The 22,621-nt window shown below is 40.9% G+C and overlaps 1 protein-coding gene across 2 annotated transcripts in view; it reads right to left on the reverse strand.

Annotated features, from left to right (window-relative positions):
* Ccdc148 (coiled-coil domain containing 148) overlaps positions 1-22,621 on the reverse strand; it is a 273,207-nt gene that overhangs the window by 234,567 nt on the left and 16,019 nt on the right. Inside the window, exon 2 of one of the 2 annotated variants that reach the window (XM_037204799.1) lies at positions 18,523-18,585. The exons of the other annotated variant lie outside the window; for it this stretch is intronic. The gene's annotated coding sequence lies outside the window, so the exon portion shown is untranslated. The remainder of the gene's footprint in view (positions 1-18,522; positions 18,586-22,621) is intronic. 2 annotated transcript variants of the gene reach the window in all.

Consider the following 22,621-nt stretch of genomic DNA (forward strand, 5'->3'; position numbering starts at 1 on the left):
TTCATCAACTTCTCAGAGGGAATCTCTGACCCAAATAGGCCTAAGACACAGAAAAGGAAACATCGACTAAAATATCAAAAACAAAAACCCATCACTTTAAGTAACTGGCTTGCTGGGAGGAGCACATACATTATAGGCTCAAGCAAAGTACTCAGGCCCCATTCAGACCACTTGCTATGTGACTCAGATGATGTGAGAGTATTTTTATAGCTTTATCAAAGTACAATCAACAAACAAATTCTGCAAATATTAAAGATACACAATGGAATATTTGTATAGAACAAGAAATAGCCACAAACAAATTAATTAATATATCTATGCCTCATATAACCACTTCTCCATTTTTATGATGTGATATATGTATATATATTAGCAGGCTTCATATGTGCTAGGCAGTATTGCTAACTTCAGTCACATTGTACATTATATCTCCAAAGTTATCCGTCACACATAACTGAAGCTTGGCACCCTTCAATCAAGATCTCCCCATCTTATCCTCTATCCCCTGGCAACCGCCATACTCTCTGAGTCCAGGAGTTCGACTATTTCAGATCCACATAAATGTACTCTCTAGAATCTGTCTTCCTGTGCCTGGCTAATGTTGGTTACCATACTGTCCTCAGGCTTCTCTGTGTATCAGAAAAAATGACAGAACTTCCTTCTTCCTTAAGGATGAGAATATTGCGTGTAGGAAGATGGCATATTTACTTTGTTTCGTCCACCGATGGAAATGTAACTTGTCTCAGACATTGTGTCACTACTGTAAACAATGCCACCTGATCACTGGAGCATAGGGTAGTTTCATTTTTAATTTGCTATAACAACTTTACAATTTACATTCATGTTAGCACTGTACAAGGGTTTCTTTTTTTCACTGCATGACCAACACTACTCTCTTGGTTTTTTTGATACCAACATACTCTCTGGGTCAATCAATCACATATGATTTTCCTTGTGATTTTGACTCTCATTTCTCTGCTAATAAGTCACGTTGAACACTTTGCCAAATCCCTGGCAACAATTGGCATTTCTTCTCCACAGAAAAGTCTACCAGGTCCTTTGCACATTTCTAAACTGAGTTCCTTGTTGGCTCTTGGGCTAGCCCTTCCACACACATATATCTTGCTATGCTTTATCAGACATAAAGAATGCATGACTTTTTAAACTGTGTTAATGGTTTCCTCTGCTGTTTGGTGTCACATCCAACAATTCATTCCCTGGGAGAGCATCAAGAAGTTTCTGTCCTGTTCTTTGGGTAGCTTTACAGTTTCAGGTCTCACACTCAAGTCTTTAATCCAGTCTGGGTTGAATTTTGTATAAAGTGTGGGAGGAGGATCCAGAGTTATTCTTATATGGATGGATAACCAGTTTACCCAGGATGGTTTACCCAAAAGATTATAATTTCCCCATTCAGTGTATTTTTTCTCCATCGGGTCCTCCAACCACTGATATGTGAACTTGTTTCTGGGATTTCTAACCAGTCCCATCGGTCTCTCTCGGTGTGAGTTATAGCATTATATTGTCATGGGTACTATAGATTGGTAACATTTTGAAACCAAAAACTCTTTCTTTGATCCTGTTCAATTTCTTTGACTATTTGGGACAGTCTATAGTTTTACATAAAATTTAGAAATTTTCTAGTTCTGTTATTTAACAGACCAGAGACTCTGACACCAATTGCACTGAACATATAAATCACTGTTGAAAGTATGTGTATTAAACATTGTTCTTCCAGCCCCCAAATACACAATGTCTTTCACACTTTTCTGTGACTTTTAGTTTCTTCATCAGTGTTTTGTAGTGTTGGGCATGAATCGTCCATACCTTCAGTTGCCTATTCCTAAGCATTTTATCATTTTGTTGCTATTATAAGTGCGAGTGTTTTCTTAATTTTCTCTTTAGCTAATTTTTTGCTTGTGTGCAGACCAATCACTGAGTGATTTAGTGCTTTGTATTGTCACTGAATTCCCTGTCCGTTCTAACACATTTGTTGTTGTTGTTGTTGTTGTTGTTGTTGTTATTCTTCAGTCTTTAGGGTTTTATACATATATCACATGGATCTTAACTTCAAGGTTTTTGCTGAGAAATCCACTGGTGACCTAATGAAATTCCCTGAAAGTGTGACTTACTTTTTTCCCCTCAAAATTTGCCTGAATTTTAACAATTAAAGTACAACATGTCTCTGTGTAGACCTCTTTACGGTCAACCTATTTATTTTCTCCCGGATTGGGGGAGTTTTCAGACATTATTTCCTTAAGTAGGTTTGTTTGTTTGTTTGTTTTGGGCATGCTCTGTCTCTCTTCTCCTCCTGTGAGTCTCACACTTCACTGACTGGTTTGTATATCAGTTCCTTTTTGTGCCATTGTAATGAAATACCCTGACAAAAGCAACTCAAAGAGAAAGTTTATGCTGACTCAGAATTCAAGGGAACAGTTCATCCTAGCGGGGAGGTTGAGACAGGAGATTAAAACCGCTGGTCACATGACATGCCCAATCAGGAAGTACTGCTCAGCCTCCTTTCTCCACTTAATGCCAGACCCCAGCCACGGAACAGTGCCAGGCATAGGCTCAATTAATACAGTCAAGGCAATCTCCCACTGGCACTTCCAGAGGCCCATCTACCAAGTGGTCCTAAAGTCTGTCAAGTTGACAATTAACACATCTGCATTGACTCGTTTGGAAATATTCCATAAATGCTCAAACCTTTGATTCCTTCTTTTTCTTTTTGTCTGGCCGGATGATTGTTACTGACCCCTCTTTACTTCCCTGATGATTCCTTCTGCTAGGCTGAATCTCTGTTGACACTTTATTTCACTTTATTTTTTCACTCATTGCATTCTTTAGCTCAATAAGCTGATTCTTCTTTATGATTTCTATCTCTTGATAAGTTCTCTTTGTTCCTTTATTGTTTTGTGAATTTTTTGTTGTCTGTGCTCCCTTAAAAGTCTTTAAGCTTCTGAAAAGCAATCATTTTGCATTATTCTGATTTCTTGCATGTGGTGTAAGGATATGCACATGTGTGTGTGCATGCATGTTGAGGCCAGAGACAAATATCAGATTCCTTCCTTGGTCACTTTTCACTTTATTTTTTTTTCTGAGATGGGATCTCTGACTGAGCCTGGAGCTCACTCATCCAGCTAGACTAGCTGGCCAGAAAAGTCTAGGGACTCTCCTGCCCCTGTCTCCCCAGAGCTGGGACATTTCTCTTATGCTATAAACCACTACACATTGACATTTTAATTTTGTATTTGCCTTTTTAATCATTAATTTAATTAGACATACTTATGTGTTACTGTGTGACAATTTGATATGTGCTTGCAATACATGATGATCCAGTGACAGTAGTCACCAGTTAGAGATGTTATTTTTCAAAAGAAAGAGTCTAATACTTCACCCCAAAGTACACAATCAGAATTCCAAAATGAAAAGTCTAGGAATTTTTTATAAAAGAAGGGTCTCGGAGTATTCTTATTAATAGAAGTTACATTTTGTTCAATTTTCAAAGCTGTTACTCACTGATGCCCTCGATAAACACACACAACTTATAAAGGGAAGACTAGGGAAACGCCTCAGCAGGTAAAAGCACCAGCCACCAAATCTGGAAACAAATTCAATTCCTGCCCCAGAGAGAAGCACTGACTCACACAGGGTGTCACCTGACCTCCACAGTGCCCCCCCTCACCCTCCCACCTCCCATCCCCCAACCCCCCACCCCACCCCCTCCACCCTGCCACCGGCACAAACATAAATAAATAAAAATTGCAATAAAAGTTGTGCTTTGGTTTTGGTTTTGGTTCTTTCTTGGAAATCATGGGGCTAGGCATGGTAGTGCACACCTATATTCTTAGTACTTGGGTGGCTCTGATAAGAAGGCTGTGAGTCTAAGGCCAGCCTAGGCTACACAGTATATTTGAGATCAGTCTATGTTGCATAGGAATAAAAAGAAAGGAAGGAAGGAAGGAAGGAAGGAAGGAAGGAAGGAAGGAAGGAAGGAAGGAAGGAAGGAAGGAAGGAAGGAAGAAAAGGAGGGAGGAAGAATGAAAAAGGAAGAAATTAGAAACACCTGAGGCCAGAGAGATGGCTCAGCAGTTAAAAGCACATATTGCTCTTGCTGAGATCCTGAGTTGTTCCCAGAACCTACTCTAAGTGGTTCACGACTGCCTGTGACTCCAGGTCTGAGGAGATCCAAGGCCTCTGGCCTTCACAGCCAACTGCCAACAGACACACAATAAAAAGATAACAAAGACTGTTCTTTAAAAGGAGAACTACCTGCCCTAATTTAACAGGGCTGTCATGTACCTAAAGGTGGATGTCTTTCTTTATGAAATTTTGAGTAATAAAAATAATTGATGAACTATGGTACCTAAACACAGCTTTAGTTTTATAGCAATGTGAGAACTATTAAAGTTAACTCTGTATTTCAGATGTCAGATTCCAAGATTATACAGCACAAATAATCTTTCTAAGCCAGGTACTAGAATACTTTTACTGAGCATATTTGTGGAAAATGAACTTGAGACTAGGAATTTAATGAGCTATCTTGCCTAAAGTGTCAAGAAATTGTTAAAGGGACCTTCCCATAAAAAGCGAAAGCATTAAAAAGGGCAGCTGGGGGGTCAGACATATTATCCTATTAAGCTAATCATTTTTGCATAAGAAGGATGTTTTTCTAATGTGTTACAAATCACCCTAGGGAGATTGTCTGCACTGGTCACTTTAAAGGGCTGCCCAGCTAGCTTATTCATGGGGCCACTTGAGTGAAAGCATACTGGGAAGAAATCTCTTCTTAAGTTTCACTATTTCATTTTTTTTTTTAATTAATGAAAGATAAAACCACAATCGGCTTACTTCCACAAATATTTGTCCAGTATATACTATCCTGGCTCTAGGTTGGGGTGAGCATGGAGGGACAGGTGAGGCACAGGTCTCCCTCAAGTTGCTATTCTGCTCTAGCTATTTCTTTCTTCTTCTGTGTGCATGTAGGGGTGTGTGTGTGTGTGTGTGTGTGTGTGTGTGTGTGTGTGTGTGTGTAAATAAAGTCAGGTATTTGCAAACTTTTCCTGTAAAGGGCTTGGGAATAAATAGTCTTTGCTGGTCATTAGTCTTTGTTGTTACTTAACCCTGTTGTATGGCATGAAAGTAGCCACAGGTAGGGTGTAGTGGCCCCTGCCTTTAATCCCAAGACTCGGGGGACAGAGGCAGGTGGATTTCTGTGAGCCTGATCTATGTAGCAAGTTTCAGGCCAGCCGGGGCTACACCATAAGACTGTGTCTCAAAACAAAGCAGCCCTAGATGACATGTGGTCCAAAGAGCAGGGTTCCAGAAACACGCCATTTATATGAACAGACTGCTGTCAAGATTTGGCTTTGGGCTGAGATTTGCCACTGTAGTCCTGGTCTGCTCTTTGAAATAGCTACAGAAGATGTCTCATTCAAAATGTTCACAATAGTCTTAGTGAAAACAAGGTATAACGAACAGGTAGGAAATTTCAAAAGAACTGTGAAAGAAGAGGCCGAGAAGAACAAGGTTGTTACAAGGATAGAGGCAGTATGACCCGGACTAAAAGTCATACATTGATACAGGTCAAGTTATGTAGAGGAAGCAGGGAAACTTCTAGAGCATTTTGTAAATAGCAGCAACAACAACGACATTATAATGTGAAACAATCCATTCCCACAAAACACAGAGTTCCAACTTGCTTTAAGAGTAAAATAGTGTCAATGAATTAGGAATAACATCTAAAATATTTCATTATATAAATAAGGTATAATCATTTTTCAAAACTGGAAACATGAATGAGGAGAAAAAAACTCATCATATCTTCTCAAATCTGACCCATACAAATACAATGTCCCTACTATTTTTCAAGTGTGTTGGAAGAGCCCATCCTTCAAGGGACTCTACAGCGTGAATGACCCAAGCTTGAGCCTCCATACCATCTGTAAACCATATCTTAGTCTTAATTTTGTATTTATCAATTGCACAACCTTGAGTTCGATTTCCAGCACCACGGGTGTGTGTGTGTGGGGGGGCAAGTAGATAACAATTAAAACAAAAGGAAAGGCCATACATAATCCAAACCAGAAACAATTAGTTCTGCTTAAATGTTGGGTAAATTGCAGTTAGTTGGTTTTCTTTAAAGTCAAATGGGAAGCAGGCATGCCATAGAGTACTGTGACTTTAAAAATGAGTGGAAATGGTTTCCTAAAAAGTGGTTTTCTAGCTGAGTGGTGGTGGCACACGCCTTTAATCCCAGCACTCAGGAGGTAGACACAGGTGGATCTCTGTGAGTTTGAGGCCAGTCTGATCTACAAATTGAGTTCCAGGACAGCCAGAGCTGTTACACAGAGAAACCCTGTTTCAGAAAACCAAAAAAAAAAAAAAAAAAAAAGAAAAAAGAAAAAGAAAGAAAGAAAAGAGAAAACAAACAACTGGTTTTCTGGGAAGAACACTGGACCCTGTACTATTAATGCTCAAAGCCTAGCTGTTCTGCCCTACTGAGTAACCTCCTACAGGCCACTTAGCCATTCCAGGCTCAAATTCTCATTTTGTCTCTAAAATGAAAGGGTTGGGCTCAGTAATCTTCAAGGGATCTCTCAGTTCTACAATTTTATGATAATACATGGCTTTTCTCTGAGGCCGAATAGCATCCGTGAGCTACAGTTAACTGGAAGGCAACTATAACGTCAACAACGGCCTTTCAAAGAAAGTGATGGCGACGTTCGGTTCATCTGAAACCCTCAATGTCTGGGTTCTGCCTCTTGCCCCACTCATTCCCTGCCTTCATTCTTCCCAGGATGCTCCTGCATTCACTTTTGCCCCTACAACTTGTGCAGGTATCTAGAGAGCGGCTTTCAAATGGCTCGTGGCTCTCACAAAGTCTTGGTCCAAATATCATGTCTACCAAAAGACCTTAGGTGACAATCCTGTCCAAAGAAATAATAGCATTATCTGCGTCCAAACTGTTTATTGGACAAACCTCTTACACTTTTATCAGCATTTCTCAGTATTCTATTGGATTTTTGTCTTTTCCCCACTACAAGAGAAGTTATATGATATTCTGTCTGGCCTACTCACTGTATCTTCCAGAAAGACTTGCAAGTAGGAACTATTTCATAAATGCTTGCTAACAAACAACTGAGTGAATGCATGCAAGCATGCTAAAGGGGGGAAACACATTTTTAACTGTTAGAAAATCAAAAGGGACTAAGGAGGGCTCAGGGAGCAAAGCAGTTCCCACAGAAGCCAAAGGACCCGAGTGTGGCTTCCAGAACCCACATTTAGCTGAGTGAGGTAGTGTGTGTGTCTGAAATGCCAGTATTCCTATAAGGAAACTGAAGGTGGTGACAGAATGGGCAGAAACTGGGGGGTCAGCAAGCCTGGTGTAAGCATCCACTACACAATAGACCCTGTCTCAAACAAATAGAAAGCAGAAGGGGAGCACTAACCCCCAAGGTCCTCCTCTGACCTCCACATGAGGACCTGAGCTCACAAACACAGTACATGTGCACTCCCCCACCCCACCCCGAAACACTCTCGTGGAAGGTTAAATGGAAAGTGTGTTAGGACAACACCTCTTTCGTTTGCTCTTCATTCTGGAGAGATTATAGATGCACCATAACAAAACTTTTGTGTTGCTTGATGCAACTAGAGAAGTCACCCAAACTTGAGTGAGAAGTATCAGGTAGGGCTTTCGTCAGGGATTTTATACAAGCCGTTATTAGAATCTCATGGTGGTCGATACCAAGACCATGTTCTAATTGAGCTAACAGGCTAAACTGCTTAGGTTTTAGGATTTGCAAATAAGCAAGAATCAAAATAATTCTATCGATTTCCAAAGAACTAATAATAAAGTCATCAAACAGCTCTATGAAAATTTAATTACTATGGGAAGGCTATATTAAGAATGGGTCATTGATGTTGAAGAGATTGTTTTTTTAAAAGGCAAGAGTACCCCGTGCTTGGGTTTGATGGCACATGCTGGCTGCAGCTGCAGATGTACTTAAACACTGAAACTGAGTGTGATGTCATAGGAAAGGGGCAAAGGAAAAACAAGTGTACAGTCAACTTTCACTTTCTCAGGATAAAATGAGGAAGTGGCTCATGGGGATGAGCAGAAAGCAAACAGGCTTTGAAATCTCCTGGATTCTGACAAGTTACTTGATGACTACGGCACTCAACATTTTCCTTTGATTATAGTATTTTAGGTTAGCATACCGTGCTGGCTAGTTCTATACCAACTGGATACAAGCTAGGGTCATCTGGGAAGAAGGGATCTTGAGAAAAATGCCCCGAATAGGATTGGCCTGTAGGTGAATCTGTGGGGCATTTTTGTGTTTTTCTGACTGAGACAGGAGAGGGTTCAGCTCATTTCAGTGGGAGCAACCACGGGCTGGTGGTCCTGGGTGCTCTATGAAGGACGGCTGAGTAAGCCATGAAAGGGCAAGCCAGTAGGCAGCATTTCTTCCTCACTTCCACATCAGTTCCTGCCGTCAGGGTCAGGTTCCCGCCCCCACTGAGTTCTTCCGCCCATCCTATCCCCCCCGCCCCCGGGGGCTGGTTCCCTTTCTTCCCCACTAGTGTCCCTTTCCTTTTACACTAAGCCCTCACCCTCTGCCTCCCACCTCCAGCGAGATCTCTTCCTTGCTTCTCTCTGTCCCCTTTTTAGTTTCATGATCCCCAGACACAAATATTTTAAAATTGATGTTCTGAGTGTGAAATATGGTGTCCGTCCCCCTGAAATGGTCCTATTTCATTTTGCATAATGATTTCCAGTTCTATTAATATCCCTGCAAAAGTCAAGATTGCACTTTTCTTAACAGTTCCATCGTGTGCATGCATCACATTTTCTAATTTGTGTGTATGTGTGCACATGAATGTGTATACACATTTGTGCACACGTGCGTGAAGGCCAGGGGCTAACCATGCTATTCCTCAGGAGCCCCCACCCTGTTTTTGCGAGACAAGTGTCTCACTGGCATCCAACTCACCAGTTTGGTTAGGCTGGCTGGCAAACAAACCTCAAGGATCTGCCTGCCTCTGCCTCCTCACCACACAGATCATAAGCACATGGCACCATTCCTGGATTTGGTTTTTTGTTATTTTTTTTTTTTTAACATGGGTTGTGGAAACTAAACTCAGGTGCTCATGCCTACAGGACAAGCACTTTACCATTTGAACCATTTCCTCGACTCCTTTTCTTTATTAATTGACATAAGAACATTTCATGTATTTATGGAGAATTATGTGAAATCTGGTGCATGTATACATTGTTTAATGTTCAAATCTTTCTCTCTGTGTGTGTAATAGTCTCAAAAAATTTTTAATGAAAACATGCACACATAATTTCTCATTTTAAAAAATATATATTATTATGTCTTATATAACACAAAACCATATTTCTCCTTTCTATAACATAATGCCCACTAACAAGCCTCTCACTACTTCTCCCTCTACCACTCCATTCTGGTAACTGCTATTCCACTTGTGACATCTGTGAAAACATCATTTCCAAGATTCCACATAGAAGAGGTCATGTGGTGGTTTTTCTTTCTGTACTTACTGAACAACTTCTACTTCCATCCTCATTGTCATAAGTGACAACATTTCTTACTTTTCAAGGCTGCGTAGTATTGTGCCTTGTATCTATAACACAGTTTTAGGCTGTTGATCTGCTGATGGACACTTGCTTGTCTGCACTTGGCTATAGTGAATAGTGCTGCAGTCAGTGTGTCTGTTGTAGAACCTCTTTGACCATGCTGACTTCATTTCTGGTTGGCCATATATCCACCAGTGAGGCTGCTGGATGAGGTAGAAAATTTACTTTTAATTTGGGGAGAAACTTCCCCAAGCTCCTCCATTTTCCATAATGGCAGTACTAATTTTATATTTCTACCTGAAGTGTTAATAGTTGCCTTTTCTTGGCATTTGAAACAGCACTTATCTTTGGTCTGGAGAACAGTCATTTGAACTGCATGAGATGATGTCTCATTGTGGTTTTGACTTGGGTTTCCATGATTAGTGACGGTGAACATTTCCACATAGCTATTGTGTATCTGCTTTGAAGAGCTGTCTATTTAGGTCTACTGCCTGTTTTTCAATCTGGTTATTTGGTTGGTTTCTGCTGTTCTCACTGCTGATGATTTTTTTTTCTAGAGTTATCTGAGCTCTTACAGAGTCTACATAGTATTCCACCACGTATAGACACCACGTCATCAATCTGTTCTTCAACTGTGATACAGCCAGCAAATGCTCTGCTGACTCGGCAGGTGTCTGCTCCAGGTCTTGTTTCCTTTGGGGTGCATGTTTTTAGGTGATGGCATCTCACTTGTCTGCTTCGCCTTTGTTGGCCTTGCTTTAGTCTTGCCAACAAAATCCTCATCACTTCCTCCAGTGGTTCCAGTTTTGGATTTTATATTCAAGATGTCATCTGTTTTGATTTTTTTTTTTATGTGATGAGAGATGGGGATGTAGTTTCAATCTTCTGCAGGTACCTACCTAGTTTCCCCAGCACTACTTCTCAGATGCTATCCTTTCCCCAGTGTGTGTTCTGGGCACCTTTGTGGAAGACCAGTCAGCTGGAGATAGAGGAGGTATTTCTGGGCTCTGGGGTCCATTCCTCTGGTCTGTGAGGCTGCTTTTCTGCCCATGGCACACTTCTTACACTACCATGGTGTGGATCACACTTTCCAGTTAGCACTGCAATGCCTTGTTTGTTGTGTTGTCTCAAGATCACTTTGGCTATTTAGTATTAGAACAAATTTGAGCCTTTTTTTTTGTGGTTATTTGAGACAGGGTTTCTCTGTGTAGCCCTGGCTATCCTGGAACTCTCTCTGTGTGGACCAGGCTGGCCTCCAACTCACAGAAATCCTCTACCTCTTGAGTGCTGGGATTAAAAGTGTGCATGCACCACCACCACCAGCAGCCAGCCAAGCTTTTTTTTTCCGTTTCAGTATTTTGATGGAGCTGCCTTCAATCTGTAGATCTCCTTAGGTGATCTGGCTATTTTAATGGTATTTATTTTGACCCATGAACATGGGACATCATTTCATTTGGGGGATAGTTCATCTAATCTCTTAGAATAAATGTCCTATATTTTCACTGTGGAGATTTCCAAAGCTATTTAAATTCATTGCTAGGTAGTATTTTTTTATAGTTTTGTAGTTATTGTAAATAAGGTTATTTTGTGATTTTATTCTGGATAATTTATTACTGGATAGTTAAGTATGAATGCAGCTGATTTTTCTATGAACTTCTTTCCTGTCACTTTACTAGGTTCACTACCATTCCAAGAGGTTTTGGGAGGAGCTTTTGGATTTTTTCTACATACATTCATGTCATCTGCAAATTACCAGTTTATGTCTCCTTTTCAAGTTGGAACACTTTATCATATTTCTTTGGCCTTGTTGCTCCAGCGTGGGATTTGAGGGCTATGTTGACGGAGAGGGGTGAGTGAAAGTGGGTGCCTTTTCCTTACACCCTGTGTTAGAAACCTTCTTTAGGTGCAGCATGTCATGGCTTCAGTATCACTTGAAAATGCTATACTATTTTTTCTAATTTGCTGCTGGATCCAAGTTGCTAGTATTTTTTTGAAGATTTTATTTTGTTTTGTGTGCTTGAGTGTTTTGCTTACATATATGTCTGTGTACCACATGCATGCTTGGTGTCTGCAGGAGCCAGAAGATGGTCTTGAATTCCTGTAACAGGAGTTACAGGTGCTTGTGAGCTGCCAAGTGTGTTCCAGGAACCAATCCTGGGTCCTCTGTGAGAGTAGCAAGCGTTCTTACTCACTGAGCCATCTCTTGGCTCCATCTACTAGCATTTTTACATCTAGGTTCACTGTGATATTCACCTGTGGTTTCCTCTCTTTCGTGTGTCATTTAGCATTCTTAGTGTTAGTCTAACACTGGCTTTTTAGAGTGAATTCCAAAGAAATTCTCTCCTGGAAATCAGTCTAAACCATTTCAGAATCTCTGGGATAACTCAGTAGTAGAGCCATCTTAGATATTGTTTGTCTACTTAGAAATTTCTCATGAGTGTGCAATGTTCTGTGAATAGGCCTTTATTTAGTGAGGGAGGGCCTCTTCATTGCTAGCTCTGTCTCATTATTCCCTATTGGCCAGTCTCTGTACCTCCAAAAATTCAATCTTGCTAAAGGTTAACGTGTCAAAGGTTTGTTGATTTTTAGGTCCTCAAATTTTGGTCCACAGTTCATGATAATCCTTTATAATCTGTTCAGTTTCTTGGTTATCAGTTGTACTGACTCCATTCTTGTCCCTCACTTTATTTAAGTCACTTGTTGTTGTTAATTTAGCTAAGGGTTTGTCAATTGTATTGTCTTAGAAAAGCAGACTCCTCATTTAATTACCCGTTTATACCTTTAAAAGTCTCTATGTGTGCTGATCTTCATTATCCCTCCTATTATTCTAGGTTTGGTTTCTATGGCTCTCCTAGTTAGCTGAGGTAGTTGACAGTTTATACAGTTGATGCTCTGATTTAGTGGTATACATGGTGGCTGCTGTATGCATCTCTCCTACTGCTGCTTTTGGCTTGCCCCAGAGGTGTGGGTATGTTTCCAATTTCATTATTATACATTTTAATGGGTTTTTTTTGAGATAAGGTTTCTCTGTGTAGTCCTGCTGTCCTAGAACTCACTCTGTAGACTAGGCTAGCCTTGAACTCAGCAGTCTGCCTGTCTCAGAGAACCACTCTGCCCCTTGAGTACTAGGATTAAAGGTGTATATCACCATTGCCCAGCCATTTTCATTAATTTTAAGAAAATTTAAAATTTTTCTTCATAATCTTTTCACGTTTATACTATTTGCTCAGAGCATATTGTTCGGTTTTCATGAAGTTATATAGTTTACAAAGTTTTCTTAGTATTAATATCTACTTTTATCACAATATGGTAAGAAATGATAATTGACTTGATCTCAATTGTTCTAATATTTGTAGAGAATTACAGTCTCAGGCTCTCACATTTGTAGAATAGAGTGCATAATACCTGAATATTGTCTTACATATTGGTGATACTTTAAAGCACTGAGCACAGTACTAGGGGCATGTGAAGTAACAACAGAAAAGCCACCCAATTATATTGATTATATCAAGATATATCAACAAGATATATCAAAAATGTGTTCATGAAAGGGGATAGTTATTACAATTACCTTTACAATCCCCTTCCCTTATTAAACACTGGTTGCTATTTTTATCCTTTGTGAAAATACATATGTATATGGTTTAAAGCTGAAATATTTTGAAAGTAGTCTTTTTTTCACCTAAAAGACAAATTATAAACAGAAACCATAAGGTGAATATTTTACTCGTGTTCTTCAAAATAAATAGTAATTTTCTCTTACAATGAGATCATAAAAAACTGTCATTCAGAATATATGAAGTGATTATACACATTAGGTCCTTAATAAAGTAGTCAAATATTTTCATTTGAATCTATTATGCTCATGATTTTGTTTTTTAAGGTAATCATTGAGTATTCATGCATTCAAAAATATTATTAGTATATAAATAGTGCCTAGTGCTGAAAGTCTGAGTTTTACTGAGAACAAAGTCGTAGAATATTCCTTTACATGGTGTGAATATATGTCACTGTGATTGGTTTAATAAAGAAGCTGACTGGTCTATAGCTAGGCAGGAAAAGGTTAGGTAGGAGAGCCAGATTAAGAGAATGCTGGGAAGAAGGAGGAGAGTCTGAAGGAGACTCAAAGAGAAGCAAGATGAACTTGCCATACCAAAAAAAAGAAAGGTACCACCACATGGCAGAGCATAAATAAAAAATATGGGTTAATTTAAAATGTAAGAGCTAGTTAGTAACAAGCCTGAGCTATAAGCCAAGCATTTATAATTAAAAATGCATCTCTGTGTGGTTATTTGGGAGTGGCTGCTGGGACACAGAGAAAGTCTGCCTATACAAAGTAGCACTAACAATTTTACACAATTACATACAATCCTGTATTTAAAAAGAGAAAGAGATGAGTTTAATTCTTGGAAGTGGTTTGCATGATTTGAAGATAAAAATGGCATTTCATGCTAACAAAATTGCATGTTCAGAGATTCATGTGCAAGCAGAAACAGGCATTTAAAACTGAACTGAAGGTACATTAGCAGGGCTGGAGGAAGGGTCAAGAATATTGTGTCCACAGAAGAGCAAGAGGGGTAGTTAATCGACAAACTCAGAGTCCTTCGGGTCTTAGGATTAGAATCTATTCTAAAATCAAGAGACTCCATCATGTAGATTTAAGGAAGTAGCATGCCCAGATCTTCACTTTGGAAAGAACATATCTGAGTATTATTAGAGGGGATAGATGTGAGATTACATTTTAGTGACAATGATGAGAAATGGAGTCAAAGACTTTTAAGAAGAAAAACTACAGGACTTACTACTCCTAAGAGAGTGTAGAGGAGTAAGCAGAAACTATCCCGATCTCCCTGTGGTTTCTTAGAAGTACAACTAGATAGCTAACAGGTAGGGAGTGAGTGGAGTCCTGAGTGAATGTGTATTGTTGGCAAGGACATGGCCATATCAAAGACCAATGCCTCAGCCCCCTAGAGGGACAAAGTCTTCCCCAGGTAGGATTCAGAGTGATGGCAAAGACTTCCTTGGATCCATGTGCAAATGTGTGGACGGTACGTGAAAAAGCTATCACCATAGCTTTCTTCCCCCAATGCTGACAGCCTGAACATGCTGCACTGTACAGGTGCTGCATCTACCTGGATTAGCTAAACCCGACTCCTTGTTCAGCTGTATGAGACCACGCGGCCTCCTTGTTTATCTTTCTGTAATAATCCCACTGCCCAGTTCAGCTGTATATAATAAACAGACTGAGCTTCTGGGGGGCTGTGACTCCTCCATCAGAGAGCCCAGACCACTGGATCTCAGCTTGTCAGTATGTATGTCCGTGAGTCTGTCCTTTTTCATTCCCTCAAAGCCCCAGTTAGGTCAGTACCTGAAGCCATGCAGAACGTGGCACCCCGAAAGGAATGAAGACAGCAAACAGTGAACTTCCAGTACTCAGGTGAGAGAGGCTCCTGAGAGGAGCAGACAACTGAAGGAGGATAAACGTAAAGGTAAAGGAGGGGGTGAAGTTCTCAGTGTCAGCTGTAAACTATGGGACAAATAGAGGTGCTTTGGGGGAGATTACAGAAATCACAGAAATGGACAGAGACATTCATTGCTTCTTCAGCAGTTCTTGGCCTGTATTAGGGAGGGGTGCCCTTGCTTTCCAGGCAGTGGGGCAATGAATTTGGCTACCTGAAAAGAAAATTTTAAAGAAAAAGGAAAAGGGAGGAAGGAAGGAAGGAAGGAAGGGAGGGAGGGAGGGAGGGAGGGAGGGAGGAAGGAAGGAAGGAAGGAAGGAAGGAAGGAAGGAAGGAAGGAAGGAAGAACCAAGGGGGAAATACATGGCCAAGGGACCTAAGCATGTTGCTGGGTGTTTTTGTTTGTCTGTTTAGTTGGTTTTTGGTTTTTGGTTTGGTTTGGTTTGGTTTTTTGTTTTTTGGGTTTTGTTTTGTTTTTCCTTTCTATTTAATGGCTTTCATGTTACACTTGGCCAAAACCAAGCAGCACACAGTTGAGGGATGTGCAGTCGTGAAGCCCTGGCTGGGCTGTAGGCCCGCCTGCTTGGCCAGCTGTGTGTGCTGAAGCAGACACTGGGCAAGGTGACCCTGTCCAGCAGCCCGCACTTTGAGCCTGTCTGGCCAGAGCCCGGGACTGCAAGCCCAGAAGCCATGAAGTCCAGGGTGCCACAGCAGCTTTGGTGCATTGAGGGCAAGAAAATGGTCAAACGCTGAATAATAGAATCATTTGGGAAAAGGCACACAGCCAAAGGGGGGAAATCTTGGTGGCTTTAAATGTTAGCTTTTTGTCTGGTTGGTTGGTTGGTTTGGTTTGGTTTTAAGAACCCAATGCAAATAATCCAGCAGCCATTTTTCTGGTGTGTTTGTAAGTGTATCCGTGCTGGTAGAAGCAGCTGAGAGAGATGTCTCCTAGCCTAAGCTTTTCACCCAGTGGTTTGGTCACATGCTCCCATATCTGTTTATACCGAGTCTCTCAATCTTTGTTTTGGTTTTGTCTTATTTTGTTGATGGGGGGGGGGGTAACATGGAAGCCCACAGAGGCTATCTAGTGAGACCTTACTCATGGTCAGAGAATCCGAGCTTGCTTTACTCAGCAGGGCTGCGTACGGAGACATTTGGCCACAGGCATATTAACCAGGTGTTTGAAAGGGTCTACACTTGGCTGTATGGTGTGCTTTGATCTTACAAGGGGGAGGGTTTTTGCCTCTCCCCTTGGCATATTATAAAAAGCCCCTTTGAATAAGGCTCTGGGCTGGTGGGTATTGACTCAGGCCCTCCTGAAGCTATCCTGTGTCTCTATCTTTCTCCTCAATAAGGACTATCTATCTATCTGATATTTTCTCATTCCCCTCTCCTCCACCCAAGAACCCTTCGATAGGTGGGAGCAGGTTGGAGCTGGTCTCCCAGTCTCCCATGGGGTGGGGTGCATTTCTCTAACCTCCTGGAGTCCCAGTGGGCTCTGTTAAATTATTCCGGGTGGTTACTGCCTTGTGATTTAGATGGGACAATTGGGGAAATAGTTAGGACCCACCCTCTGGATATTTGGACCCACGATAATGATCACATGGATGTGCCCAATCTTACATATCCCAGAAAAGCATAAGCTTATGCTCTTGTTAATGCCGAGTGAACATCCTTCCTGCAACTTTATCAATCCCTTGACCTTGCTAACCATCCTCATGTGTTTCTGTTGGGTACAGAGGCTGCTAGGATCTTCCTTCCTGTCATCCTTACAGTCCAATGTCCAACACTGCAGTGAACTCCCCTAGACTTAAATGTGATGCTGTATCCTGAACATTTAAGAAATAAGGAAGGAGGGATGTAGGGAGCCAGTAGAGTCCTGAGTGAACCTGCGTTGTTGACAGGGGCACCACAATGTCAAGGACCAATGCCTCGGAGCCATGGGATGGGCAAAGCTGCCTTGGGTAATGCTCAGAGGGCTGACAAAGCCTTCCTTGGGTCCAGATGGGAATGCTGACAGTGTCTACAGCAAATATCCACCGCTTTCTCCCTCCAGATGTATACCGTCTGAAGTCCACTACCTACAGAGACTGCTCCTGCTTAGATTAGCTAAACTGGTCTCCTTATCCAGCTGTTTACAATAACTTTGCCTCCTTGTTTATCTGGATGTAATAACCCTACCTCCTTGTCCATCTGTATACAATAACCCTGCCTCCTTGTTTATCTGTATGTAATAATCCCACCTCTTTGTCCAGCTGTATATAATAACCCTGCCTCCTTGTTTATCTGTATGTAATAACCCCACCTCCTTGTCCAGCTGTATACAATAACCCTGCATCTTTGTTTATCTGTATGTAATAACCCCACCTCCTTGTCCATCTGTATACAATAACCCTGCATCTTTGTTTATCTGTATGTAATAATCCCACCTCCTTGTCCAGATGTATATAATAACTCTGCCTCCTTGTTTATCTGTATGTAATAATCCCACCTCCTTGTCCAGCTGTATATAATAACCCTGCCTCCTTGTTTATCTGTATGTAATAATCCCACCTCCTTGGCCAGTTGTATACAATAACCCTGCCTTACCGTTCAATGGTATTTAATAAACACTCTGAACTTCTGGGTGCTGCAGCTTCTCCATCCGAGAGCCTAGGTCACCTGTTCTGTGGGATGGTCTGTATGTCAAATTGCTCTGATTGGTCAATAAATAAAACACTGATTGGCCAGTGGCCAGGCAGGAAGTATAGGTGGGACTAACAGAGAAGAGAATTGAGAGAATTCTGGGAAGTGGAAGACTGAGGAGGGAGACACTGCCAGCCACCGCCATGACAAGCAGCATGTGAAGATGCCGGTAAGCCACGAGCCACGTGGCAAGGTATAGATTTATAGAAATAGATTAATTTAAGGTGTAAGAACTAGATAGCTAGAAGCCTGAGCCATTAGGCCAAACAGTTTAAATAATATAAGCGTCTGTGTGTTTATTTTATAAGTGGGCTGACGGGCTTGGCGGGAGCTGGAGAGAAATTCTCCAAAGTCTCTGTGTGTTTACTTGGTTGGGTCTGAGCTGCTGTGGGACTGGCGGGTTAGAGAGATTTGTCCTGACTGTGGGCCAGGCAGGACCAGAAAAACTCTAGCTACACACCTGGTCACAGCTTCTCTATGTGTTTATCATTTCATTCCATCAGCTTCCCAAGTCAGGGTCCCCGGATCCAAGCCATGTAAGGGCAAGACACTAACAGCTAATTGAAACAAAGCCCTCGAGGAGGATGAATTTTGGAAGGAGGTGTCGGGGAAGCAGAGAGGGTCCCGTTATTTCGTGACCTTGCTTTTGAATCTCCTTAGAGACATGTGCTGAGGCAGGAGCAGGACAGGACAGAGGTTTGCTGGCCCTGGCTGACATTATGGGTATTATGGGTAGCATTTCTTAGGAGAGACTATGAAATAAAAAGAAAGTGTACTTACAGCTTACTTACAGTTAAGCCTTGAAAAATTCCAAGATATAATTCCCAGGTAAAGGATGGTGAGCTGAAAAGGATTTGTAAAAGAAATGGCAAAAGAGATCATATTAGTATGATAGTCTAGAAACCAGCAGAAGAAAAGAATCTTCAAAAAGGAAGCAAAACTGTCTATGGACACTCATTTATATGCTCACAACTGTGAACTGCTGGAGTGACTTTCAGACAGATGAAGGCAGTGAAGACACTATTGAGAATTTAAGCAGGTTTCTGATTTTAGACACAATGGAACATCAAGGACCAATGTAACCCTTCCACTGTAAACACCTAGCTGTGTGTGTGTGAGAGCACACATGCACGTGCGTGTGCACACACAATATGAACCCATGTTATCACACACTGGTGACCTGAGAGAACATGCCTAGTCACTGAAGAGAAAGAAACAAGCTGGGTGAATCATGATGCCGTGGATTTCTGCAGTGAGAAGGTCTAGACCCTGCAACAGAGAAGTCGTTTTCAAATCCTAATAGACTTGAGGAGGCAGAGATGAGCAGAGAGGGTTAAGGACAGAAATTGTGAAGCAAACGTTTATTAGCGGAGAGCAAGGCAGAGCATCAGCTCTGGGACTCGGTTTGCGGACCTTCCTTCCCCCTGCCCTTCCTTCCCACTTCCTCTCCTTCTGTCCCTTCTACTTCTCCTGCTCGTTTCTTCTCCCTTTCCTTCATTACCACATACACATATACTCGATCTATTCACTACCTACATATGGGTCTTTATGAGCCTTTGCTGAATTCTGGGAGTTGTGTATATCAAGAAAACAGTACGTGCCCCCTGGGGTGAGCAGTTATTTGAGTTTATATGGAGATGGGAACTATTTGATTTCTTACTGGTCAGCATGGCAAGTTTTTGTTATTCACCACACCCAATCAGCAGAGACCCCAGAAGTTTACGCCTTACTCAAAAGGCTAGCATTCAGTAAAATAAAAACTACTCAGGCAGCGAATCCTATCAAATCTAAAAGCAAACCACAGTTTTATCCATAAGTGTCAACACTGATTAGAGGCAGGACCAACACTAATTACAAAGAATGTGGAGGAGACTGGAGATGGCTCAGCAGTTAGAAGGGTTGACTAGTCCTCTAGAGGACCAGGATTCAATTCCCAGCTCACACAAGGCTGCTCACAATCATCTGTAATAGGGGATCCAGCACCCTCTTCTGACCACCGTGGACAACAGGCATACACATAATATGTAGATATACATGGAAGATAAAAATAAAAAGAATAAGGGGCTGGAGAGGTGGCTCAGTGCTTAAGAGCACTGGCTGCTCTTCCAGAGGACCCGGATTCAGTTCCCAGCACCCACATGGCAGCTCACAACTGTCAATAATTATAATTCCAGGGGATCCAACACCACCACACAGACAAAACACTAATGCATATAAAATAAAATCTTTAAAAAAGAAAAAGAAAAACTTCAGCTATTCAAATAGGCAGAATTTTCTTGCCAGGTGTTGGTGGTGTATCCCTTTAATCTCAGAACTTGTAACGCAGAAGCAGGCAAATCTTTGTGAGTTTGAGGCCAGCCTGGTCTACAAGTGAGTTCCAGGAAAGTCAGGGATACACAAAGAAACCTTGTCTCCAAAAAATAAAAACAACAACAATAACAACAAATATCTAGACATTCAAAAAACATAACATTCTGGATGTCTTTTATGAATTCAAAAAGCACTAAAACCACCAAGAATCAGAAAATATTGACCAATATACTGGATAAAAATCAGAAAATAGAAAAAGCATTAAGATTCTTTCTAGAGAACTTGAAAGCAGTTGTAATGAGTGCTGTAACTTCCCAAGATTTAAAAAATACTAACACAATGAGAAAAGAAAGATAAAGAATTGTTGAAGTTTTTAAGAGATAAAAACTATAGTCTGTGAAATGGGAATTTCATCAGATGAGATGGAAGATTGAAAAAAAAAAGAGTAGTGAAAGAAAAACTATGTAAAGTGCACCAAAAGAACTACTACCCAGGCGCTGGAGAGAGGCTTGGAGGTTAGGAGAGCACCACTCTCACAGAGGATCCAAGTTCTCTTCCCAATCCCCAGCCAGGCAGCTTTATAACCAGGTGTAGCTCCACCTCCAGGCACAGGGCAAGCCTCTGGCTGCCTTGGGCATCTGCACTCATGTGTACACATCCATATGAGCACATATGTAATTTAAAATCATAAAATGTTAAAAAAGACAAACATGAATTGTTTCAAAAGACCTGTACCATAGAAAATGTTTTTTAAAAGTTATTCAAGAGGAAATAATATTACAAAGAAAATTATATATTGATACATCATATGTAGATAAAGATTAGTTATGGTAGATATTATTGTAGACTGAGAGAAATTAAATTACAAATTATAAAGGAACCACCAAGAGTGTAATTCTGAATCTCTTAAAATAGAGATAAAATAGGATAAAGGTGCTCAATTCAAAAGAGAAATAAAAAGTAAAGAAAAAGAATAAGCAGGTGATATGTTTTTAAAAAGTAAGATACAGGGTTAACTGCAACAATACTGATATATATGTTAAAGGTAAGTTACATAAACACTACAAAAGGTAGAGACTGTCAAACCAAACATAGCAAGACCAACCATGAATGAGCTAAAAAAGCTCACTTTAGCAATAAGCACAAATATCAACCAAAAAAGTAAAATAACTCAAGGTAAACCACACAACTACCAAATATAAACACTCGTGTCAAGAAATTTGGCAACATGAATGAAATGTATAAATGCCTAGATGACACAAATTACCAAAAGGGACTCTGGAAAGACTAGAAATCTGACTAGCCTAATATCTGTTCAATTAATTACTCAATTATTTAGAAGTTCAAAGAGGACATTTCAGGCCCAGATAATTACATTAGTCAGTTCTGTCAATCTTTAGAGGAATAAAGAGTCTTAGAAGTACAACACATCCAATGAGAACCGCCTGTCTAGGCTGTGTGAACAGAGTCCACTGACTTCATAGAGAACCCAAGCAAAATAGTTTTTCATTTGTGTATATTAATTATACAAAATAATGGGTCTTATTGCAGAATTCCCAAACATGTCTAATGTCCTTTGATCATGTTTATATGACTCTTTAGGCCCTTATCCTCTTCTCCTGTAAAGCAAAATCTTGAGGTAGTAGTATAGTTCCAGTGAGGTCACATACAGTCCTGTGTTTGAACACACCAAGGAGATTGTCGGCATGGCTCCTCTGGGGCTGTGGAAATGGGTTTTTTATTTCCAGAGCTGCCAATGCACCAATGTGAAAGATGAAAAATCTAAACAGCCATCAGAATGAAAGAAACTTGTAGAGCCTCAGGACCGGCTGCAATAGCATGTCTTAACTGAGCATCACATCAAAAATGTTAATATAAATGATACTTCTCAGGCATATAAATGATACTTGCCAGGCATAATGACACATGCCTGTAATCCCAGCACTCAGGAGGCAGAGGCAGGAGGATCACTGAGTTCAAGGCTAACCTGGTCTTAAAAAAATCAAAAATAAATAAATAAAATAAAAAGATACTTCTTTAATTAAATGATTGGGCAATACGTTACAGTAAGTTGTCTCTGTGGAGTCTTGTTTTTACTATTATTATGCAGTATGTCTCCCCCTTACATTTATATTTGAATAAAAATATGCAGATCTGTTTTTTTTTCAATTCATTTTTTTATTATTATTTTACAACACCATTCAGTTCAACATAATAGCCACAGATTCCCCTGTTCTCCCCCTCTTCCTCCCCCTCCCCCCAGCCCACCCCCCATTCCCACCTCCTCCAGATCAAGGTCTCCCCTGAGGACCGGGGTCGACCTGGTAGACTCAGTCCAGGCAGGTCCATTCCCCCCCTCCCAGACCGAGCCAAGTGTCCCTGCATAAGTCCCAGGATTCAAACAGCCAACTCATGCAACGAGCCCAGGACCCAGCACCAATGCACAGCTGCCTCCCAAACAGATCAAGCCAAATGACTGTCTCACGCATTCAGGGGCCTGATCCAGTTGGGGGCCCCTCAGCCTTTGGTTCATAGATCCTGTGCTTCCATTCATTTGGTTATTTGTCCC

The sequence above is a fragment of the Peromyscus leucopus genome, chromosome 4 (assembly GCF_004664715.2).
Source record: "Peromyscus leucopus breed LL Stock chromosome 4, UCI_PerLeu_2.1, whole genome shotgun sequence".
Classification (NCBI taxonomy): Eukaryota; Metazoa; Chordata; class Mammalia; order Rodentia; family Cricetidae; genus Peromyscus; species Peromyscus leucopus.